At 32.8% G+C, this 12,629-nt stretch overlaps 1 long non-coding RNA gene across 3 annotated transcripts in view; it reads left to right on the top strand.

Annotated features, from left to right (window-relative positions):
• LOC142324820 (uncharacterized) overlaps nucleotides 1-12,629 on the top strand; it is a 77,853-nt gene that overhangs the window by 50,934 nt on the left and 14,290 nt on the right. Inside the window, exon 1 of one of the 3 annotated variants that reach the window (XR_012756402.1) lies at nucleotides 3,641-3,877. The exons of the other annotated variants lie outside the window; for them this stretch is intronic. This is a non-coding gene — a long non-coding RNA (uncharacterized LOC142324820). Of the gene's footprint in view, nucleotides 1-3,640; nucleotides 3,878-12,629 lie in introns of those variants that run through there. 3 annotated transcript variants of the gene reach the window in all.

The following is a 12,629-nucleotide window of genomic DNA, read 5'->3' as shown; positions in this document are numbered from 1 at the left end:
GCGTATGCCTACAATGGTTTTATTTATTTCCCAGCAGCTCATTCCGCGGCGCTAGAGTATGCTTCAATATTGAACACTTTTTTCCTGTTTATCATCGGGGAATTACCGTCAGGTATTACTTCAGAGGATGATATATACGAGTTTTAAGTGAAGTACGGTCTCAGGTCGACCATTTCTGAGATGTGTGGTTGACTAGTGTGACAAGAAGAATTTGTCACGGACCACCACGCATCATCTTTACCGTTGGGCACGTCCGGCCTGGACTAGTTAGTTTCACTTTAGAAACCTACAGACAGTGACAACAGATGTCGTAGACGAGGTATCGAGTATGTTCTGATCACGCCAGAAAGATTGTCTGAATACGTAGAAAATGTATGCAGACATGTTAGGCTAAGGGAAGGTCCGAGTAAGCGTAGAGTCTATTGGTGGTCCTCTGTCATAGCCGAAAGGAGAGCTGCAATTCTTGCCTCGAGGAGGAGGCTGCAGCAAGATACTAAAAGGAACGGTAGGGTTGACGAGGGGCTAAGAGAAGATTACTGCCGTGTCAGGAAGGCATTAACAAAGGCAATAAAGGACGCCAAGGTCAGAGCATGGCATGAACTGCTGGAAGACCTTGAAGTAAACCCCTGGGGGATGCTTACAAACTGGTCATGGACCGATTTGGAAGATCAGCCTCCCTCTTTCTAGTGAGGTAGCGTTGCGAGTTGTAGAGGAACTCTTCCCAGTAGTTGAGTCAGAATGGAGAGAGATGACAATTTAATACAACGCGAGGTTCACGATCGGGGAGCTCAAGAATGCTGCGGTGACATTACACCCCAACAAGAGTCCAGGACCAGATTTGGTTCCAGGTAAATTAGTCAAGGAAATGGTGGCCAGATACCCCTGGATTGTGTTAGACGCCTTTAATCAGGCCCTAGAGGGCTCTCGTTTCCGGTGTGTTGAGAATTGGCACGACTGTTTCTGGTACTGAAGAAGAGGGATACAGAGATGGAAGGAGTCACGTATCGACCTATCTGTCTATTAAACACGATCAGTAAACTATTTAAAAGACATTGTTGATCGTGAATTGGCGGAGTTAGAAATGACGGGGGATTGTTCCCTAGACAATACGGTTTTGTGAAGGGGAGGTCCACGTTTGATGCGTTTTAATTCTAACTGGTCTGCATACTGAGCACCTGGCGTCAAAGGAGGATTCCTTAGTGGTCCTGCTAGACGTCAGGAAAGCTTTCGGCTCTCTCTGTAATCAATGAAGAATTACGAGAAAGGAATATTAGTAATTATTTGAGGGGCATAAGAATTATTTTACTCTTATCTACTCCAGAGTAAAATACATGTATTTACCGAGGAGGGCGAAATTCCGGTAGAGATATTCGGGGGGTTCCACAAGGGTCTATTCTTGGACCTTTGACGGAGTATTGAGACTGGAGTTTGAAGGGGACGCCGAACAGATAGCTTATGCCGACGAACAAGAAGTGGAGGATTGTGCAGCAGTCGCGGTCGATAGTATACAAATGTGGCTTGAAGAAAAAGGACTGACATTAGCGCCTAATAAGTCACCGGCAGTCGCCTTAACAGGCAGGAGAAGAATCTGAGAAATAGGAGTCAGAGTAGGTGGCATGATAATCCTCATATCTAGATGTATTAAATATCTATGCGTATCGTTGCAGATCGTAGGCTACATACGGAGCACTTGAGCAAGGTAACGCAGCGTCCCGAGGCTGTGATTGGTAAGCTAAGCAGGCTCATTACCACATACTAAGCAGGTCCATGTTCATCGAAAAGGAGACTGATTTTGTCAATTGCAATGACAGTTATTTTATACGTGGGGCGAGGCCTTTGATAAGAAGAACTTAAATAAGATATCTGCTCTGCAGAGGAGAGCTGCAATATGAATTGTGTCCGCATATGTGACTATATCGATATACTGATGTAATAGATGGGACGAGATTAGACACTGATTTGGAATAAGTCAATTGCATCCGGAAAACACGCTGCAGTACATGCTAAAAGGAAAACATGAATGGGATAACGTAGCCTGTATGGTAACCAGAATAATACAAGTCAAGGGGAGTGACGCTAGGGAGTGGTATGGGGACAGTTACTGGAGGTAGGGAAATACAAGGCAGCCCTGCTTATGAGAGGGCGGTTCGCTGAGGTGGGCCGCTCTCGATGATTGACCGTTGAGTTAGGGGAAAATTGAAAAGACCGGAGACCCGGCCAGATTCCCTCCTTGCTTCTTGGAGGGGATCTGGTTTGAGATATGGCGCAAAGGAAAGATCGAGTCCCGGCCTACTGGGTGAGCGACCCCCATAGGGCACGGATTCACCGGATCCTGTGGGGTCCCGGGAGGTTAGAGGCCATGCAACCATTGAGAATCGCAATGCGTAACTGGTGAACCATCATCGGTGGTCTTGGGGAATAAAAACCACCAAAGCACACTGGTACCCACGATCTAGTATTCAACTCCGTATAAAAGCAACTACTACCTTTACTAGAACGTTGGAACTCTCGACTTCGAAATCTGCTGATTTTCGAAGAAGCGTTCATCATAGACCAACTAAACTTGTGGGGTCAATATTGAACATTTTATTGTATTTTACGCCATAAGGATCCCCTATCCAGTTATATAGAGATCAGTGACCACACGGTCCAATTTTGTTTAAGAAATGACATATACATTTTATATCTATTTAATAAACAAATTTGACTGTAATTAAAGTTTTCTTAAAGCAGCTAGTGCACGTGTATTCTTCAGGTTTATGGTGTTAAGCGGTAAGTATCAAATTAGAAATGATCACTGGATGTAAAATATTAATTAGAAGAGATTTTCAGGTTTGTTTCTTTTGCTACAGATCTCAGAAATCCTGTCTGATGTCCTTACAGGACTTTGCCTTCTTTAAATGAAGTTGATTCTCTTTAGAGGATAATATCCACTAAGATTAACATATGAACTTCCCACTACATAATTTTTAGTTATTTTAAGGCAGATAATATTTTGGAAAAAAAAGTTTTATTAATGCAATCTGATTTTTGCAAATTAAGGAAGCAGGAGGGAGAGACTTGTTGGGGCAAGACGGCTCTGAATCTCCCTCGTCGATGTGGTACTTTTATTTTTCTGAGAGTAAAACGCATCTCAAAAAAACGAGAGTAAGTTTATCCTGTGAATAGAGGTTTACATTAAAAACAAAAAATACTGCTCAGTAAGAAGTCTACAGCTTTAGCAGCTTAAAACAGACTTAAGATTATGGATAGCATTCCTACCCATAATTTAATTTTGAAGAAAGTAGTTTGTTGAAGGACACTATTGGAAAAATAGTTTTTATACGATAAAATTTTTAAGTCTTTTGCAGCTTCGATTACCAATATCTATCGGTTCAAATTTATCTTTTACTTCAAAGAGGAAGTCGTAGTCAAAGTTTGGTAATTTGTTTTGATTTTCATTTTTTCCTAATTCAATTATAAATATTCAGGTACCACATAAAATAGATGTAATAACTTAGACACTAAATTTTCTGAATCTTTGTTCCCGAAATATTACCTTGCGCGAGCATTTACTTGCCTAGTATTTTAGTAAAAATTCTTTTTGAATAATAAACTATACTAAAATAGTATTTCATACTCTTGCTAGAATTATTACGGCAATATCCAGTAAACACTGGCTGTGGTTGTCTATAAATTATGAGTTATTTGTTTATTTTGTTTTTATGGCTAACTACAAAAAAAGACACCGAAAATCCAATTATATATTTAAAAAACCTGCAGGTGATCGAGGAATAAATGAAAAAGAGAAAGTTAGTATGTGAAGTGTTATATGACACTGTGCTTGTTTAAATATAAGTTGAGGTGATATTTGTAGGTTATGTCAAACTTAAAGAATGTAAGTACAGTTTCATAACTGATTTCATTAGTTCCTCGCGAATAAAATAGACAATAGTAATAACAATAAATTTATTTATTTTCAACTGCATCAATTCATAATACATACATGAAAAACACAAGAAACCCATGAAGTATAACCCAGTGAGTAGGTCTAGTAGTTTACTACCCACAAAGCTAAAGCTTGACCATATAGGTAAGAGTATCAGATCAACAATTTAATAAATAAAAAATTAAAATAAAAAACCCTTAATACACTTAACAACACATATGCACTATTTTCTTCAGTCTATCTTTACATTTGTATCAGGTTGGTGTCAATAAAGATACCATTTAATACAATTAAAATTTAATATGATTGCAATCAACATTTTGGTTATTAATGAATCTATTAAGCTTTACCATAAAATATATGCGAAAACAAATCATTAATAAACATTATGAATAGAATATGCTTAAGAACTGATTCCTGAGGAGACTCCACAGTTCACCTACAGGATATTGCTAACAATCGCGCACAAATATGCAGTTACTTCGGCCCTCCAGATAATATGCAAAACATTTTAAAGCTAAACCTTTAATGTCTGCACTATACATTTTATCTAATACAAGCAAATGTTTAACTGTATCTGTTGATTTATGAATATCAAGAAATAAGCCAGAAATCTTTTAACCATAAAAGTCAGAAACCATAAAATTATTAGCAATTTCACTTTCATCAGAAACAACTTTACCATATACACATATTACAGATAGTTTATTTTTGATAGCAGACATACCAGTTCACTGATTTATAATTCTCCACAGATTCTTGGCAGGTAATTCCTTCATATTTTTAAAATATTGTTTTTTAGCTGTCGTAATCTCATCTCTCTTTTTCTTCAGTTGATACCCAGCAGTGCTATCCATAATTTAATTTTGAATAAAGTAGTAAAAGTAGATTTGTTGAAGGACACTATTGGAAAAATATTTTTTATATGATAAAATTTTTTAATGCATATAAACTAATATCTTTTCACTTTGTATATGCAAATTCCATGAAAATTTGTCATCTACCATCAACCTTAAGTATTTAATAAAATTCACCTGAGATGACTCAGTTGCATTGTAATTGAGTATGAGCACAATTACCATTACCGTATATTAATGGAGCTAATAAGCTGGAAGCAAACATAAAAATTAGATATTGGGATTTTAAAGCATTAAGAGCTAATATATTGACATAAAACCATAAGCCTGAATTTTCCAGATAAGTCAGAAATCTAAAAAGTTTTTTTGATGAATATACTAGAGCAGTATCATCTGCAAAACATATAGCTTTACCATAACATTTATGTAAAAATAGGTCATTAATAAATATTATAAATAGAATAGCTCCAAGAACCATATCCATTAAAAATATTCACAATTTCATTCTCATCAGAATCAACATTACCATTTACAAATTTTATTTTTAATAGTAGGCATACCAGTATAGGGGTTTATAATTTTTCACTGATTCTTAGTAGGTAATAAATATTTTTAAAATATTAAATTTTAGCTGCCATAATCCACACATCTATCTTTTTTTTAATTTAATGTGTTCAGTATAATTTTGTGGCTGTGAGGATTTTTACACCCTTTCTTATACAGTCCATCTGAGAAATTGTATGCCATGGACAACAGCCCAACTGTTGTCCATGGCATAAATTAAAATAACAGATTTTGATTAATTAATATACTGTAATAAAATATAAAAAAGTTATTAAAACTGAAAATCAACATCATTATCAAGAATTTTACTGCAATCATGTTCATATAAATATGACCTTAATTTATCATAATCCAGAACCTCTTTAAAATCCTTAACAAAATTATTTTGAGTTCTGTCCTTAGAAATAGCATGGCAACAGCCCTATGACCATTAAAATGTCAGAATAACAACATTATAAATATTTTGTTTATATAAACTTGATTTATAAAAAATGTGATAAATACAGGTTAGCTTATTATCAGTAACTCTAGTATCCGAGCGATGATAATGGTAAAACATTTTTCGCCAGAAAAAAAACTAGTATAAAAATTAACTAAGGAGCTGTACTCATTCATAGTGAGTATTTGTAGATATTGTTAATCATTATTATCCATTCTTTCATTAATATTTATGTTAATATTAACCATTAATAAGGTATCGCGTGTTGGAATTGTAGGAAGAAGAAGGTGAAGGTCAAATTTCAAGTCTAATTTTGCTTATTCCAGCCATAAACACTAAGAGTGTAAAAACTAAACTAAATATATTCCTAAAGAATAACATCTGTATCCAGTATACAATCTATTGTCATACAAATAAAACCCTCCATAACAGATGCAAACACAATAAGCCCAGTAGCTTTAGAAAAATTACTACACACAAAAAATTATGTAATCCATTATTCTATATAAAGAAGCCTCATCTCATCAACTGATTTCATGCATGTTTCAGATAGAAAGACAATATCTTGTTTAATCTTCCAGCTGCTTACCAAACACAAAAAAGTATCAAAATTCTTCAAAAATGCACATCTAACCAGTAACCAGTAAAAATGAATTTGCATAACATGTACAACAAACATATTTTTTCACACACACCCATAGATATCACTAATATCTCCTTGTCAATTAAGTACAGACAAAACAACTCTCTCACGCACGCATTCATACACTCTTATCACACACACATTCCCATAACTAAAAAGAAAAAAATCATCAATCTATCTATCCAGAGAGACACTACTCGTATGAAGCTCCTAAACAAATCGTAGGTTAACTCTTCATTAATTACTGGTGGTATACAATAGAATACAAAGTGAAAATGCTTAACTTAAAATATAGTAAAAAAAATTGAGTAAGTACTGTAATTTAATTTATATAATTAAGTAATTGACTGTTTCTATATAATACACAAGCAGAAATGGAATTGAAAAACAAGTAATTTTAGTAACTCAGCAGTCCCCTTTAAGAGTCTTATTTCACTACATTTATGATTTAACTTGTATTCCAATTATCATTAACAATATGTATTTAATTATTACATATGTATTTCAGTACATGGCTTTAAGGATTTAAGTCTGAAGATGATTATAAGGATGATTATAACTTTAACTGCAGACATATTATTTATTTAACAGTACCATAAATTTTCCCATTGTGGAGCAAAACTTTTCTCTATAGATTTAGCTGGCCACCTTGAAGCCTCCAATTTTCAGTAGACATAGATTCATTCATGTAAACAAAGTTATATCATATTAATTCTCCCAACTAATATTGAAAGTTTAACAATTTTACTTTAGGATCTCAACTTTAGTTCAAAAGCAATTAAATTTGACAATTCAATAGAGGTAGTCTGCAAGTTTCAGAATTTCTTTAAAAAATTGTGTGATAATTGTCAATCATTACTTCATTTAACTGAAACCCAATTACAGGTGATATTCTATTCAAAATATCAAAAATATGCTCAGGTTTCCTCAAAGGGATCCCAATTATATTTTCTCAAGTACTGGTTTATATTATTATTTTTAGTATTTTAAATTTTTGACAAATTTTATTTAACTTCAAATTTTCATCATTTATTTTCAACAGTTTATTAGAGAAATATATTATAATCATGTTATTCCATTTTTGAATTTATGGAAGTATCATTTCAATATTATCAATTGGTAATCTTTTTTTCGTGTTTCAGTTAAAATTTCATTTTCAATGTTATCAGATTTGCTTAAAATCAAATCCAATTTATCTTCAACTGATAAACTCTCTTTAATTTGTCTTTCCCCTTACCTTTTTCTCTTTTGTACCAGAACTTGTTCTTGATGTCATTTGAAATTTATGAATTATTAATTCTGTTAAAAATTTTACTTAATAAAAAGTTAATTTTCAATAAATACTACCAGTGTTGACACAGATAAGGTTATAGATGTTGAAATACTTAGAAAATACTGCCATATGATTGAAAATTTAAAAAATGCTCAAGAAAAAGTGGAAAGTACTGCTTTAGGATGAACTATTCTGGAGGAAGTTGCAGGTGTAGCAACTTCATATTTGATGATCTGCGAGTAATAGTAATAATAATTCAAAGTACCTGGGTGATAGTGATTGCAAAGCCTTCGTTTAGGTACTTGAAGATTACAAAGGAAAAAACTTGATGTAAATTCCTATTTGGTACTGGAAGATTGACTGATAGGGAAATAAACAGCTTGCAGAATTATTTTGGTCTTGTCTTGCTATTTGATGAAACCTAAACAGTTTAGAAAATGAGAAGAAATGTTTTTCATAAAATATACATTTATCAAAGACCGCCCAAAAATTCCTGTTGGGGAAAAATTTCTGGTGCAAATTCAATAGATGCAAAATCACAGGTGAGCAGTGTACTCATAAACATTCTTTACCACCAGATGTAGCTCAAGTTATCAAATCAATCTTTGAAAGCCTATCAGATAGAAACCTGTTATGGAAATATTTACATGTAATTACCCAAAATCCCATGGAATCTTTTTATAGTCATCTGAAACAGACTTCCCAAAATGTTTTCATTGGATTTTATGCATTCAAAGTTGAAGTATATGGTGCTGTCTTGTCTTTCAATGAAGTTGCTTAGGAAATTATGTTTAAATAAACACTTAGTATTTTAACCTGGTCATAGTGCACTAAATATCTTCGAAGAAACTGACAGAGCAAGAATTAGTAAGGGACTACTTCATGCAGTTCTATTTCTGAAAATTCTTATTCTTTAATTCTTAAGTATAATTTTCTCAAAAACTTGTTGAGCTAGGATGATGAAATTTATGCTAGAACCTTATTAGAATGTTTTAAATGTGCTCTTTGTAGCTATTAATTACACAACAGAAAAATTTGTTCATTATTTTTTTATAGCAAAAACAGAAAAATTGGGTAAATTAAAAAAGTTTTGTTTAAAGTTATTTAACTATACAAAAGTCAGTAAAAAGTGAAAATTATGAGTTAAATAACTTTGTTTTTGAATCAAAAAGGTATCGTAAATACTTCTAAAAATGTAAAATTTACATTAATGATATAGCCTATATTACCTCCTCTTAAAAAAATTAAAAAAGTTTTCAATTCTAGTGATGGGTTGATCTCATAGAATCAAATATCCAATTTAATGGTATATTTTCTTACAGTCAGGTTTTTTTTTGTACTTACGAGTTAGTAATGAATGATATTAGAATGAAGGGATACCAAGGGTGAAATTGGGTAGTGAAAAGGGTTATGAATCATATTATATAATACTATAGGTTTTAATTTTATAAGTATATTATGTTTTGTTATTTGCAAATTATATTTGACATTGATCTAATTAATTGGTCTTGGGTAAGACTTTTAACTACTTCAATCTGCTTCTTCTCTTGCACTGCCTACTTCCTTGAAGAGATAGGAACCATGAAAATTGTATCACTCACAAACAGTTATGTGGGCAATATAATTTCCAACAAGATCCCCATTTATTGTGCCACGGTGGTAGTATCCTTAAATAGCCAGCTGCTTCTTTATTGGTACTAAGTGGGACGTAACCTCTACCTGCGGTAGTATATGGAAACATTGTTTCCTTACTAGTAGTTGCATAATAAGCCAGAAATTAGCTTAGATGCATACTGTAATATAATAATTTAAAATTACTTAGATTTAATTTTATCATTATATTTTTGTATTACACCTGACTGGTCTTGTGGTTAAGTTGTTGCAACAGCTGATTTTTGAAGTTGAGGGTTCTGCGATTAGAATCTTAGTAAAAGCTATTTAATCTTAGTAAAACCGGTGTACTTTGGTGGTTGGGGTTCAATTAACTACACATTTCAGGATTGGTAGGTCTGGGTCTGGTACGAGACTACATTTCATTTGCTTGTCACTTATATCATCCTCATATAATTGGGCCATAGGGGTTGCTTATTGTTCACAAGTTGAACATATTGCAATGTACACTTTACAAATATAAAAAAGTTTTGTATAGTACTATATTTTTCAATATTATTATTTTTCTTTCTCATTGATTTTATTAAAATCTTATTTAAAAAGTAAAAGCTATGTGTGAAATTTAATATTGTTATAACAATATTTGTTATAATATTATTATATTTAGAAAGTATATGCAGAAATTATCTCGTTAAAATGAATTTTAGAAGTACAAACTAACCTCCACTTCAGCTACCATGTAATCAAGATATCACATCTATTTGAATTCTGATTAAAGTTAGAAAATCATTATTGATAGAAATGTAAATATTACATAATTTATTACATCTAGAGGTCTTCACAGATAAAATAGTTTTGGTATGCATATGTGTTTGCTGGAACAAAAAGATCACTTCTCCCTCTCTTTTACTTAAGTAACTTTCAAAGCAGAAGGAAAGTGATAAAAATATAGTTATTTGACCTCTTGGCCTCTAACTTTATGAAGTAATTTAGTTAAATATGACAAAAAACAAAAAATGCTTTTGCTGTTTCCATCCTGGGCAAAATTACTATAAACCAATGAGTTGTGGGTGGAATGAGCACGTGCTGCCTGGAAGTAACTTTTACTGCCCCTCTTACCACTTTCTTTATTGGTAGATTGCCCATACTTACTATTTATCTCTTTTCCCATTCACTTGATGATGAGTTATGTGAATGCCAGTCAGATGCTCTACCTCTACCTGTGGTCACTGAGACCTTGACAGCCAGTGCAAAGACCTTTAATTAGCAAATGTATTACCTTTCAACTTGACTAACATGTAAATTTTAATCATCATTGTGTGAATGCCCTGCCAGAGAAATCAGTGTACTTAAAATGTTTCATGATCACGATCACAAACTCAGTTCATTTTGTTCTGTGTTTGGGTTGCATATGTAGTGTGATGGACTACTACTATACTTCTATAGTATTAATAATTATTTTTAGTGGTAAGTGTTGTATTGTGTAAGTCTAAAAAATTCATATACAGTATAATTATCAGGATGAAAAAACACAGAAAAAACTATACAGTTAGTGATGATAAAAAACAAATGCCGTACTATAAATACTGTAATATTGAAATTAACAGTAGCAAGAGCCTTATGCATATACTTGCAAATACCCCTTAGTATAAAGCAAATGTAGAATATACAAATCACCATCTTTAGTGTAGCCACCAGTCTATTAACAGCATCTTTTCCTCATTACATAATAAAGTTACTGAAGCAAAATTGCAGAGAATAATCTTCCTTTAGAATTAATGGGTACATTACCATCATTAATATAATAAAAGCAATCGCTCCTGATAGTGCAATAATTAAAATATTAAATGTGGTTGCACTGATACTTTATATTTAATAAATAATGCTTTAGCGGTTGATGCTAGAGATATCTTATCAGAAAACTCTTTCTCTTTGATTGCTGATAAATCAGTAAACATTTCTTTTACAAAATCATTAGCTGTTGCTATGAGTCAAAAATGAAGACTCATTCTTAAGCATCACTGACAAGTCAGTAGTTCATCTTTGTTCAAAAGATTGAAGAATTAGAAGTACCACTTACAAACTTGTTAGGATTTACCACTCCACAGAGAATAATGCCTCTATAATGATGGGGCAGCAAACAGGAATAAGCTTAAAGAGTTGAATGAACATTTATATATATATCTAGATGCATTTGGCACAGCGTTAGTGTGTAGACTTCACAAGCTTGTACTGCAAATACCTTCCACATGCTGTTGAAGAGCTCTATAGTGACATATCCAATTTTATTCTAAAGAAACCAGAAAGATTAGAAGAATTTAAGGTGATTCAACATTAAAGCTCATAACTTAAATTAGGTGAAATATGATGGTTGTTTATAAATTATGTAGTTCAAAGGATTGTAGAACAGTGGAATGTTTTACTGTCTTATTTTAATTTTTGTGTTGAAGATGGAATAGAGCAAGCCCAGTCAATTTTAAATTCTCTTCAAGACCCTGTCATAAAGGTGTATTTTTTTATTTGTGGCCATTTTCCTACCACTTGTAACACACCTAAACTTAAAGTGTATCAGGAGACTTCATATAGGTTTCATCAGTTGCTCTTAAATCTTGCAGACAATAGAGATTCTTATACTGCCTATAGAGGCTCTTATACAGCAGCTGAAGAACATGGAATAAATTGAAAAAACCATAAGGAATTTTAAGTCAAGTGTCTATCCTTTTATTTTGGATTCTGCAAACAAGTTTTGAAGAGGGTGGATTTTTTCAATCCCCTTTTAAGAAATATGTCTGTGCTGATTCCAGAAAATTGCAAAAGAAGTGTTAGTATCATGCTATTAACTGTACATTTCCCTAATGTAATTGCAAAAAGTGTTATGATGTAGGCGGGGAATGAGAGTTAGCCAAGTCCACAGAGTTATTGAAAAGGAATCAAGAATTTATGAAATTTTGGAACACTACTTTTGAAATGAAAAATACTGTTGGTGATACATCATCTCAAATTTTACAAAATTTTTTAAGGCAATGATCTGCTTACCACATTCCTATTCTGCTGCAGCAGGAGGTATCTTTTCTGCTGTTGCTGTTAACAAGACCAAATTGTGAAACAAAACTCCAATCCTCTACAATATGGGCTCCTAATAAAGGAGAAACTGAAACATTCGTCAGCCCAAAATTCACACATTTCAAAACTAATTATTGTCCTTGTAAAGTCTTATAAGGATTAAGAAAAGGCTAAAATGTGTGTATTTTACACGAACGCATATTAGAATAAAATAATCTAATCTAAATAAAATAATCATTATTATTTTTATC

The sequence above is a fragment of the Lycorma delicatula genome, chromosome 5 (assembly GCF_047948215.1).
Source record: "Lycorma delicatula isolate Av1 chromosome 5, ASM4794821v1, whole genome shotgun sequence".
In the NCBI taxonomy this organism is placed as follows: Eukaryota; Metazoa; Arthropoda; class Insecta; order Hemiptera; family Fulgoridae; genus Lycorma; species Lycorma delicatula.
This window is presented reverse-complemented; position numbering and strand designations above follow the sequence as displayed.